The sequence below is a fragment of the Mustela nivalis genome, assembly GCF_964662115.1.
Source record: "Mustela nivalis genome assembly, chromosome: 11".
NCBI classification, from domain to species: Eukaryota; Metazoa; Chordata; class Mammalia; order Carnivora; family Mustelidae; genus Mustela; species Mustela nivalis.
The window spans coordinates 110,918,684-110,930,620 of record NC_139030.1 but is presented as its reverse complement, the minus strand read 5'-3'; positions in this window follow the sequence as shown (position 1 = coordinate 110,930,620).

The following is an 11,937-nucleotide window of genomic DNA, read 5'->3' as shown; positions in this document are numbered from 1 at the left end:
CCATGTGGACGCCCGTAGTTGGCTTTGGGAGCTCCGAGATCTCTTTGTAAGGAATTCTTGAAGGGGATGAGTTTTACACATAAACCGTTAAACTTCCACCTGTGTGCCCTGAAGACTGTCTCCAGGGAAACAGCGGAGCTCTTGACCCAAGTGTGAGGTGTGCACGTGCCTCTTGCACACAGCTTTTCCCCCTAACCACTTTGATTTTGATTTAGCCTCATTTGAGATGGCATGATGGAAAGTAGCTAAAAGAAACAGGCAGCTCCGTGAAAGACAAACACGCGTTCCTGCAGCGGTATCTGGTAAAGGGCAGGCAGCAGTGTAATGAGTTAATATTTCAATTGCTGGGGCGCCTGGGTGGCTCAGTGGGTTGGGGCCTCTGCCTTGGACTTGGGTCATGGTCCCGGGGTCCTGGGATCGAGCCCCACATTGGGCTCCCTGGAGCTCAGCGGGGCGCCTGCTTCCTCCTCTATCTGCCTGTCTCTGCCTACTTGTGATCCCTTTGTCAAATAAATTTTTTTAAAAATTGCTGTTCATGTAGCAGGTCTTTAGTGAGTATCTGTAAAAAAGCTAACTCAAAACACCACATTCCTCTCTATAGGAGAGCAATACATCTTTTTCCAGAGATAACAATCTTGGAAGGTGGTAGTTCTGTCACTGGGGGACAGTCGTGAGACCACATGTAAGGTCCCCCAAACCTTTCTCTGATATGAAGACCTTAAGCTATTGGGGAACGAGCATAAAGCACTACAACCACGGGGCCATGGCGAAGACTCTTACTTCTGGTGGAGAGAGAGAAGGGCAAACTCTACTCTGCTCCTGGGGGAGCAGCAGGAAGCACTGGGGTTCCGGGGCCTGAACTGAACTGACAGAGTAGAGGTTGTTAACTTCTGGGAAACCCTCTTTCATTGAAGGCATACCACAGAAACAAGACAGCATTTGTCAGCAATGGTAAAAGGAGGAATAAATACTGAAAAAGCCCCACCTTTACGGCCCAGGTACACAGGACTTGCCTAAGAACAAAGCTGACCAGCAGAAGGGAGTACCCTCTTGCCCCACCACAAACCAACACTAGCAACAAGCAGCCTTACGAGGAGGAAGAAGAAAGTGGAGACAGATCTCTCTGGAACCCAGGCATGCAAGAACTGCTGAAAGCTAAGGGACACTCAGAAAAACTTCAGCACCCCAGTTTCTACACTAAGAACAAGGTAATAGCATAAAAATTAAAATCCTGTGGTACAGTGCACCTGGGTTACTCAGTTGGCTAAGCATCTGCCATCAGCTCAGGTCACGATCTCAGGGTTCTGACATTGAGCTCCAGCTCCCTGATTAGTGAAGAGTCTGCTTCTCCCTCTCCCTCTGCCCCTTCTCCCTGCTTGTGCTTGCACTCGCTATCTCTGTCAAATAAATAAATAAAATCTTTTTTAAAAATTCATGTGGTATAACAGGATTTATTGTTATTATAAGAATAGAACCCAAATTCAGCTCACTTCCTGACTAGATTGATTTAATCACCTACATTTCTAATCTGACAGAAGAGGCATACTCATTTCTTGGTATAAATATTTTTTACTTCAGTTTTTACTGTTCTTCTACAAAGATATCCATTATTCAATAAAAAATTACAAGATACCTAAACCAGAAAAGAAAAAAAAATCCATTGTTTAAGAGCTTAAAGCAATCAACAAAACCAGATTCAAAAATGACTCATATGTTGGGCTGTGATTAATATGTTAAAGGATCTAGTGAAAAAGGTAGAAAACGTGAATATATGGAAAATTTCAGTAGAGACTTGTAAATTATTACAAATGTGAAATGGAAATGCTAGAAATTAAAAAGCACATTATTAGAGATGAGTAATCACTTCAGTCACCTTAGCAGAATACTGGATATAGCTGAGGGAAAAAAAAACAGTGAACTTGAATATAATAAATAGAAATTATCCATATTGAAATAGAAGGAAATAATTTTTTAAAAAAGAAAGAACGTGCAAGGTATATGAAATAATATAAAGTAGTTTAATAAACACAGGTTGGAATCCCAAAAGGAGGGGAGAGGAAGAATGAGACAGGGGAAATACTTTATGATATAAATATGAGAATTTTCCAAAATTAATGAAAATAGTAGATACAGACAAAATCTTAAAGACAGCCAGAGAAAAATGACACACTGCAGAGGGCTAAAACTTACAGCAGACATCTTGTTAGAAACTACATAAGTGGGCTCCTGGATGGCTCAGTGGGCTAAAGCCTCTGCCTTTTGCTCAGGTCATGGTCTCAGGGCTCTGCTCAGCAGGGAGCCTGCTTCCTCCCTCTCTCTCTGCCTGCCTCTCTGCCTACTTGTGATCTCTGTTTGTCAAATAAATAAAATCTTTAAAAAGAAAAAAAACTACATAAGTGACATTTTTGAAGTAGAAGAAAAAATACCATCAATCCAGAATTCCATACCCAGTTATATCTTTCAAAATCTTGAAGACAAATGAAGGTTTTTTAAATTTCATTTTTAAACTTTCACTATAAAAAAGTTAAAAGACATTCTTCAGGCAGGAAGAGTAGTATAGCTGATGGAAATTTGGGTCTACATAGAGAAATAAATAGCTTTAGAAATGATGAAAGTAAACATAAAAGTTTTTATTATTGTAATCACTTTAAAAGATGTGTCTAAAGCAAAAATAGTTGCAATGCACTGTGGGACTTACATGTAGAATTAAAATGAATGACAGTATGACAGGGAATGAGAGGAAGAAATGGAAGTATACTACCATAAAGTTCTTTCACTATATTTAAAGTGATATAGTAATCATTGAAATTAAACTGTGATAAACTAAAGATGTATGTTGTAAACCTTAGATCACCCACTAAAATCTTTTAAAAAGAGGTATAATTAATAAGCCAACAGTAGAGATAAAATAGAACAATAAAATATTCCAAAAGAAGGCAAGTATATCGGATGGAGGGGGAGGGATAAGGAACAAATTGACAAATACAAAACAACTTTAAAAATGGTAGGTCTAAATCCAACCATATAAATAATTACATTAAATATAAATGGCTCAACATCTAATTAAAAAGTAGAAGTTGTCAGATTGGATAAATAAGCAAAAGTTTATTCACATGCCATTTACTAGAAATATACTGTAAATTTAGAGACGTACTTAAGTTAAAAAGAAAAGGATGGGAAATGATATGTCATAAAAAAAATCAATCAAGAAAAAGTTGAGTGGCTATATTAATATCAGATGAAGTAGGCTCAAGAATAAGTAATATTGGGTGCCTGGGTGGTTCAATGGATTAAGCCTCTGCCTTCAGCTTGGGTCATGATCTCAGCCTGGAATTGAGCCCCGCATCAGGCTTTCTGCTCAGCAGGGAGCCTGCTTCTCCCTCTCTCTCTGCCTGCCTCTCTGCCTACTTGTGTTCTGTCTCTCTCTGTCAAATAAATAAATAAAATCTTTAAAAAAAAAAACAGCAAGCCCATTAAAAAATTGACAGAGAGGGCAGATGGAAAGAATCTAAGTTCAAATAGTTTGGAAAATACAGCTTACTGTATTATCCCTCAAAGACCTTTACAATGACAAGTAGTATCTTAAAGGCTTAAAAATTCCCGTAATAAAGAAATTTGCAGTAGGCAGCCTTTAGGATGGCCTCCAATGATTTCCTCTATTTCTTGGTATTCATGCCCTTGTATAAGCTCCTCTCCTTGAATGTGGGCTGGAAAAACTGACTTGCTTCTAATGAACAGTATATGAAAACCATGGGATGTCATTTCCAAAATTAGGTTATAAAAAGACTGCAGCTTCTATCTTGACTGTTCTCTCTCACTTCTCTGGGATCATTCTCACTAGGGAAGCCAATTACCATGTTGTGAGACAGCACTGTGGAGAGACCCATGTGAATGAGATCTTCCCCAACAGAGCTTTGAGATGTTTGTAGTATTGGTCCATGCCTTGATTGTGGCGCTTGAGAGACATTGAACCAGAACCACCTAATTAAGCTGCTCCTATTTTCCTGACCCTCAAAAACTATGATATAGTAAATTATGCTAGGTTAGTTTTTACCCTACTAATGCTGGGTATTACTAGTGCTACCTACTAATGCTACTAATGGTGTTTCCATCATCATCTCTCCTGGATTGAGGAATCCTGGGTGAAACATTTGGTTTACACATACACAACACCAAAATTTAAGCCTGATAATTACTTTTCTCAAATAAAATACATTAATAGCCCAGGCATACACAGTTTAGAAAACACTACACTTAATCTTTTGTGAAGTCTTATTTCAAAGTCAGACTTTAGCTGTGTAAAGAGCTTTAGAGGTGAGCACCACAATTGAGCTTTCTAGTAATAACGGAAATGAACCAACCCCCCCCCCCTCCACCACACACACACAAAACCCACCAAGGAGAAAGAAAAGGAGAAATACAGAAAGAAGGAATTAAGTGTGGTCAGACTCACAGGTTCTTTGACATCATCATGGAACATTGCTTCCTTCTCAGCGAGCAGATGGGATTAACAAACCGTGATTATTGCAAGGTATTATTCTTAAATTACACCAGCATTTTTTGGCATCCTTCTAGAAGATGAAATGTCCTCAATCAAATCAAACCAAACCAATCGAAAACAAAACCCCGTGTAAACAGGGCACCAGCAGAATCTTCCGTTCAAAGCTCCTGGAATATTATGCAGGCTTGCTTTCTATCTTTCCATTAGAAAATAGAGAAAATGTTTGTCCACCAGTGGGTCAGTGAAGTGAGAATGTTGTAGTTGGAATCACCATCAAACTTTGCTAAGAGGATGCAAAAATAATTGCCACTGGATAATAACACCAACCCATAAATTTCTACACCAAAATGGGTGATTGAAGAAGGACAAAATTTATTACCTCTTGAAGCAGTTGCCCAGTTGTGCTACAGATCTTAGCTGTGGACTTCTGGCAAACAGCCCATGTCCACCTTTAAGATGGAATGAAGCTCTGTGGCTTGGGGGATCTGGATGCCCAAAAGAGTGAAGAAGTTGGCACTTTTGCCAGAATGCTATTGGTGTGGGTAATAAGTAAATGTTTAGCATTGTGAATGCAGATTCCTAAGACAAACCCTCTGGAGACTGATTCATCAGGGGAAAGCCCCAAATGTACCTTTTTAATATGTACCCGAAATGATTCAAAATCATTTGAAATAAACTTTGAGTTTTACAAGTTTCATGCTTGACAGAAAGTAGCTTTTTCAGCAAGTTTGTAACCACAGCTAAAATATTTATGTATTTTGTGTGATTTATATTGCAATAATATGATATATTTTTTGAAAAAAAGTTAAATAAAGAGCTTCCTTAATATTATTTTAGTGACCTGAGTTTTTTAATTCCATTTGACTATCTCCACATGGTGTGAAAAAGATCATAATTCAATTTCCAGCCTCTGCATTTTTATTTCTCGAGTTCTTGTTCTTCATAACTAATTAAGTTTCTGTAACTGTCATAGGGTTATAATCAGTCATTATGAATCAGATGTAAAATTTAGCTCATGTCAGAAATTATTTAGGAACTTTCACTTGGTTTCTAGGTAGGTAGAACATTTAATTAAATCAATTAGAATAAAATAAAGGTCTACTACTTTGTGTTCTTTCATAAAGAAGGAATTAGTCTGTTACTGCAATGATATCTGCCAATGCTATAAAGATTATAGAGGCTATAGGTCATAACGTCTTCTTTTTAAAAATTTCCATTTTTGAATTTTACATAAAGAGAGAGAGAAAAAAACAACAAATAACAGCAGGCTGTTCAAGACCGCTCCATGAAGGAAAAAAGTAAAAATAGAAATTGACTCGTAGGATCATGTTTTTCTTAGCATGTTTCATTTAGGAAATACTTTGAAATTGACTTGCCATATACTAGTTCCACAATTTTAGTAATAATTCATGTCAAAACGAAAAGAGAGATAGCTTTTCAGTATAAGTGATGATAGGAAGGATTAGCATAAATGTAATTTATAAGAAAGATACTATGTTCTCTATACTAAATTAACTAAGCACGTTGTAAAAAATAATTGGTTAAATTCAATTCATATCTTTCCATTCAAATAGAAAGATGTGGAATTGTTTAAGGTAGTGGTTGTCAAATTTTGGTGTGGGTTAGAGTCCCACCTCCAGACATTCCTGTTCAGTAGGTCCAGTGTATGACCTGGGAATCTACATTGGTAATTAAGGTAAATAGTTTTGACTATACTGCTTTAGTGGTGAAAAAAATATTCAAAAGTGATTTATGGTTAGTTGGTGATAGCTAGAAAATAGTACCTAAGGGGAAAAATTGACGTATTTGGTTAATCTGAAAAAAAGGAGATTGAAGAATTACAGCCTTCTAAGAGTTAATTTAAGGAACCGGTTATTATGTTTTCAAAGAGAAGAGAAATCTTATTATGTTATTATGTTTTCAAAGAGAAGAGAAATCTTTCACCTGGACACTGTCCAATGCTACCATTCCACATCACCTGATTCCTAAAGAAATTCTATCGAAGTGTTCTTTGCTGCCAACACACCCTTGGGAAGTATTTTTAATCAGCCATTCTCTACAATTAATCTAGGTCTTTTACCCCTGCTGGAGTAATTTCTATTAAAATGATTATAGTGAAATAATTATATTTCCATTTCTATTTTTCTTTCATGGAAAGTGGAAAACTGCAGATATCCTTTTAGTTTAAGTTCCTTTACTGTCTTCATTAATCATGTATTGACAATGAAGAAGATTTGTGTACGATTCAGCTCTTCAATTCAGTTAAAACAGGGATTTTCTCTTCTTGCTTTCAGTTCTTGATCATGCACTTATTTCAGAATGTCCTGGTGGTCACAGTCTACCTGGAAAATTCTTCAACCTATTTCTTTCCATGTGTTTTTGGAAAAAACTCAAGTATTTTTTAAAGGGCATGCAGGGACTTGGGCGATGATAAGTTTCAGATTCTGTTCTTCTGCTTGTATGTTGTCTCTGTCTCTCTCTCCCTCTTCAAATCAGATCTAGCCTATCTCTGTTGCCAATATTGCTGTCTCTTTGCATTCTCTATCTAGAATACATACCTTTGGCTAGATGCAAGTATATTACGGAGTTGTTATAAAGATTTTTGACTCTCATTTTTCCAGGATGTTGTTGTTGATCATGGGAGTGGAAAGAAAACGTAAGCAACTGTTGGGAAGAAATTTATAATGTTTTATAATAAAAATATTTTACTTATGGAGAAAATTGACATGAGAGTCTATTTGTCCTGAATGGTTTCTATAACACAATCATAATTTCTAGGTTAGTCATGTGTCAGTGGAGGTTATGGAAACTGGAAATAGTTCATGTCATATACTTCTGATTTTTGCTAGTGTTATTAATCCTATTTTGCCTGCAAAGCCCATCTGCCTAAAATTAGATATATCTTGCTAACATTAAGCAAAGTCTATAAAGCTAGATTAAAAAAATATTATTTAGTATATTTCTGTAACTTTCCCCCACACTTATTCGTATTTCTTTGCAGGATTTATAGGCCTTGTCCTTACCAACAGGGTCAAAAATTCCATCTGTGTCTTAAACAATGAAAATATTTATTATGTCATATGGAAGTAAGTCCCAAGGCAGGTTAATTTAGCAGCGTAAGCATGCTATCAAGGCCTCAGACTGTTTTCAGCTTTCTACTTCACCAGTCTTAGCTTGTGGGATTTTGTCCATAAGCTTTTCTCCTCATAACCGAAAAGGGCTGCCGTTTCCTCCAATACTGGGTCCTCACTGGGTCCTCATGCAACTGTGACCCAAGGCGGGGGTACTAACTCTACTTTCATCTCCCGAATAGGGAAGTGAAGTCATTCTTCAAAGCCCTCCCCTTTACCCTCTCAACAGACTCTCTTGCTGGTCCTATCAGTGACTGGTCCAACGTACCAGGATGGCTCCGTCAATTAAGCGTCCACCTTCAGCCCAGGTCACCATCTCAGGGCTCTGGGAAGGAGAGCCACATGGGCGCCCTGCTCAGCGAGGAGCCTGCTTCTCCCTCTCCCTGTCCCCCACTTGTGTTTGTTTTCTCTCTCTCTAGGGCTTTCTCTTTCAAATAAATAAGTAAAATCTTTAAAATAAAAGAAGGAGGAGGAGGAGTGACTAGCCCCTGCGCTCGCTGAATGGGGTGGCATACGGATCTGGCACTTTCAGCCTCCGTGGTGGGAAGGGTATGTAGAAGGCAAAGACTGGAAGAGCCACAAATGGGAAAAATCATTACGGTGATACTTCTGACAGCTCCCAAAAGCCTCCAGAGGCTTCTGAAAATGGCAATTGAAATTTATGCTGACTTAATAAGCGAGTTTTATTCCTAATCCTAAATTTCGATAAATGTGTTTTGTTTTAGAAACTTACTCACTGACTCGGAACGGGAGTCGCTTCTGGGTCAAGTAAGTGGTCCCCCCATTGCTCCTGCTTCGTAGACTTACCTGACACTCTAGAGCACCGAAGTCCTAACTAGCAAGTATTTCCTAGTCTAATAATGACAGAGAATAGAATTAGACAAAGGAGTATGGGTTGTAACAGAGGAAGTAAAGAGACAGTAATTGGAAGGTCAGAAAAAGAAAACGGTAAGGGAGAAAAGGAGAGGCAGAGTAGACTGAGTGGTGGCTCTACTGGATGGTCTAATGTGAGAGGGTTGGGTTAACCGGGCCACTCGCCCCACCTGGAAGGACAGGCAAGGTGAGCCGGTAAGACTCTGCGGGGAAACAGAAGGAAAGGAGGAGGGCGTTAACTCCTTCAGGCATGCATCCTGCAAGTTAGAATTTGTCTGTCCTACCCAGGCTGCAAGGGTGTCCTTGGAAATGCATGTTCATATAGGCTGGCACTCCTTTTTCTTTCTTCTTTTCACTTAAAGATATCTTGCGTAACAACAATGCTTAAACTCATCCACCTAACTATTTAAGGCTCTTAACTTGTTTCAGCAATAATTAAAGCTGAACCCACAAAATATTTCCTGGATTTGTTTGGGATGGAGAGGCTACTCTTCCTGCTTTCCATCTTCCCATTTACCTGGTTCTTTATTGTCAGATCCTATTCACCAGAAATATTATTCTTTTCAACACTTTATCAATCTTGAATGATACATGAGAGAATCTTTTTGAAATTCTCCCTTTGTTGTGATAGGTATACTTTATGTTAAATAGGTTTTGTTGTTTTAGTCCTTACATGATTATAAAATCAAAGTATAGAAAGCACTACAAAATGAATGTGTACCCTAATTAATTATTTATCTTGTAGCCAACTCCCCAAATTAAAAAATGGAATTTTCCAGCTATTCCAGAAATCCTCCATGTCCTTCACCAATTTCAAATCACCTACCTCCCCCCAAAGTACCCATCATCCTAATCTTTATAGTAATTATTTCCATGTGTTTCTTTACAGTTACATGGCAGACGCACACTCCATAAATATTGTATTTCTGACCACTAAATATTTTTAATATATCCTTTAAATCTCATCCTTCCACCATGTGGAGGTGTTTTCATACTCATGGAGCCATGCAGCATGTTCCTGTGTCCTGGGTGTGTCCTGAAAACTCACAGCTAGATTCAGAAGCGTCACTAAACTTGGGTTTTATCTCTTTGGGCAAGATGATAAGTTGTGCTGTGTTCTTTCATAAGGAGGCATATGATGTCTTGCTGATTCTCTTTTTGTGATATTATTAACTGTTGATGTCTGAATCCATTAACTCCCTGGGAGGTTGCAAAATGGTGATATTCAAATTCCATTGTTTTTTCACTTATTGGTTGAAATACTTTTATAAGGAGATACATGTCCTTATCTATTATTTGATTACTCAGTGATAAACCGTTCATAAAAAAAAGGTAGGACAAAGTACTTGGTTCTTTCCTTCTATTTACTAGTTTTTAAGAGAATATTTTTTTTTTCCTTCTCTGAAGGTCACTCTTTTTAAAAGAGATCTTATCATAAACTCATGATTTCAACATATTTGGTAAGTTTTCAACCAATAACAATTACTTCTTCTCTTTTGAAGCTCATATTGTCCTATCTTTGGCCAATAGGATTCTTTTCAGTTTGGCTTCTGAGCCCTTTTGATATACCATACTAATTTTTGATAACTTCTTAGATATTTGGTATCAGCTGTCCAGGTTCATCCTGTACTTACTTGTCTTGGCCCAGACATGGAATCAGTCATGTTTCCAAGAGTCCTGATTTCTTCTAAAATTTCAAGATCACAATCCAGCTCATGTCTGTTGCTCAGGGGATGCTTGTTTCTGGGCCTTTTCAGTGGCAAAGCTAGGAAATCCATCTATCTATTGATAATTACACCTGCAGACATAATTTTACAGATAGATATGCTTACTATACTGATATTTTCACTTAAAATTCAGAAATTATGGGGTTTTTTAGTTTGCCTTTTTTTAATGCTTTTACTACGTCTATATCTCTTTTCCTCCATAACAAGATTTCTGGTTCCCAAGGATACAGCAGATGATGGAATTAGAACATCTCATAGTTACTCATCCACATTGTACACGTGACAGGCTCAGAATAACAACACATATTATGACCACAATATAATTACAAAGAAGAATTTAAAATATTTTTTATATGCTCTCCCCACTCTCGCTCAGTTTTTTATTGTTGCACTATTTCTACATTAGGCAAGAATATAGTTTTTACATATTTATTTCCCTTAACTCTCATTTAATATTATTTCTTCAGACAACTATGTTTTACTATATGCCTTTAACAATTTTGTCTGAAATTCACCCCCTACTGGATTCTTCAGGAAGGACTAATGAAAACAATATTCTCTTAGATCCTGCATGCTGCTAACTGTTGTTCTGTGACTTTTATGGTTGAAAGTCAGTTTTGCAGGATATAAAAATCCTTAGTTCATACATTTTATTTCTTGTGTCTCTTAAATATATTCTTTCATTTTCTTCTTGCATAAAGCATAGCTGTCAAAAAAAAAAAACAACCAAAACTGATGATAATCTAGTTTTTTACCCTATAAGTTACTTGATGGCTTTAACTGAATACTCAATGAAATATTTTCATTTTTTTAAAGTTCACTCATTTTACTAAAAATATGTCTTGGTATTGAATATTCTAGGTCAATATTCCCAGCTACATAGTGTGCTTTTTAAATACATAACTTCACATTGTTTCTTATTTAAGGAAAGTTCACTTCAGTTATTTGTTTTGTCCCTTGTTTTGCATCTCCAAAGATTCTGGTTATCTGTGTTTGGATCTTTTTTGTCCATCTTCACTATTTGTCACTTCTTCTCAAATGTTTTTTAACATATTTTTTAAACATTTTGTCCTTTTTATATGTTATTTCTCTTAAGACATAACCTTTTTTTTTTCTTTTTAAGATTTCATTTATTTATTTGAGGGAGAGAGAGAGTGAAAGAAAGAAAGTGTGAGAGGGGAGAAAGTCAGAGGGAGAAGCAGACTCCCCTGGAGCTGGGAGCCCGATGCAGGACTCAATTCTGTGACTCCGGGATCATGACCTGAGCTGAAGGCAGCTGCTTCGTCAACTGAGCTACCCAGGCGCCCAATGCATAACCTCTTTTGTGTTCCTTCTGTTTTAGTGTTGCTTTTGAATTGTTTTTTTTTTTTTTTTAAACTTCTGTTTATCTCCTGGGTTCTGCCACCTCAGTGGCAGTGTTTTTAAAATTTTCAAAGCTTTAACAGTTTTGATTAATGTTTTCATTTCATGTCTTTTATCATTTTCTTAATGTATTTTGGTTTATCTTGAGATAGAAAGTTTCAGTTTGTATTTATTCTATATATCTCTTTCTGGCATAGATATTATTCTACTAATTATTTTTCTTAGATACTTTGCAAAAGATATAGCCTCAATACTTTTTTGTTTCTCTCCTTATGTAAAAATTGTCTTCTATAACTTTTAGTAGGAGATGTGGTTTTGAGTAAGCTTCTCCAACTTCACAAAT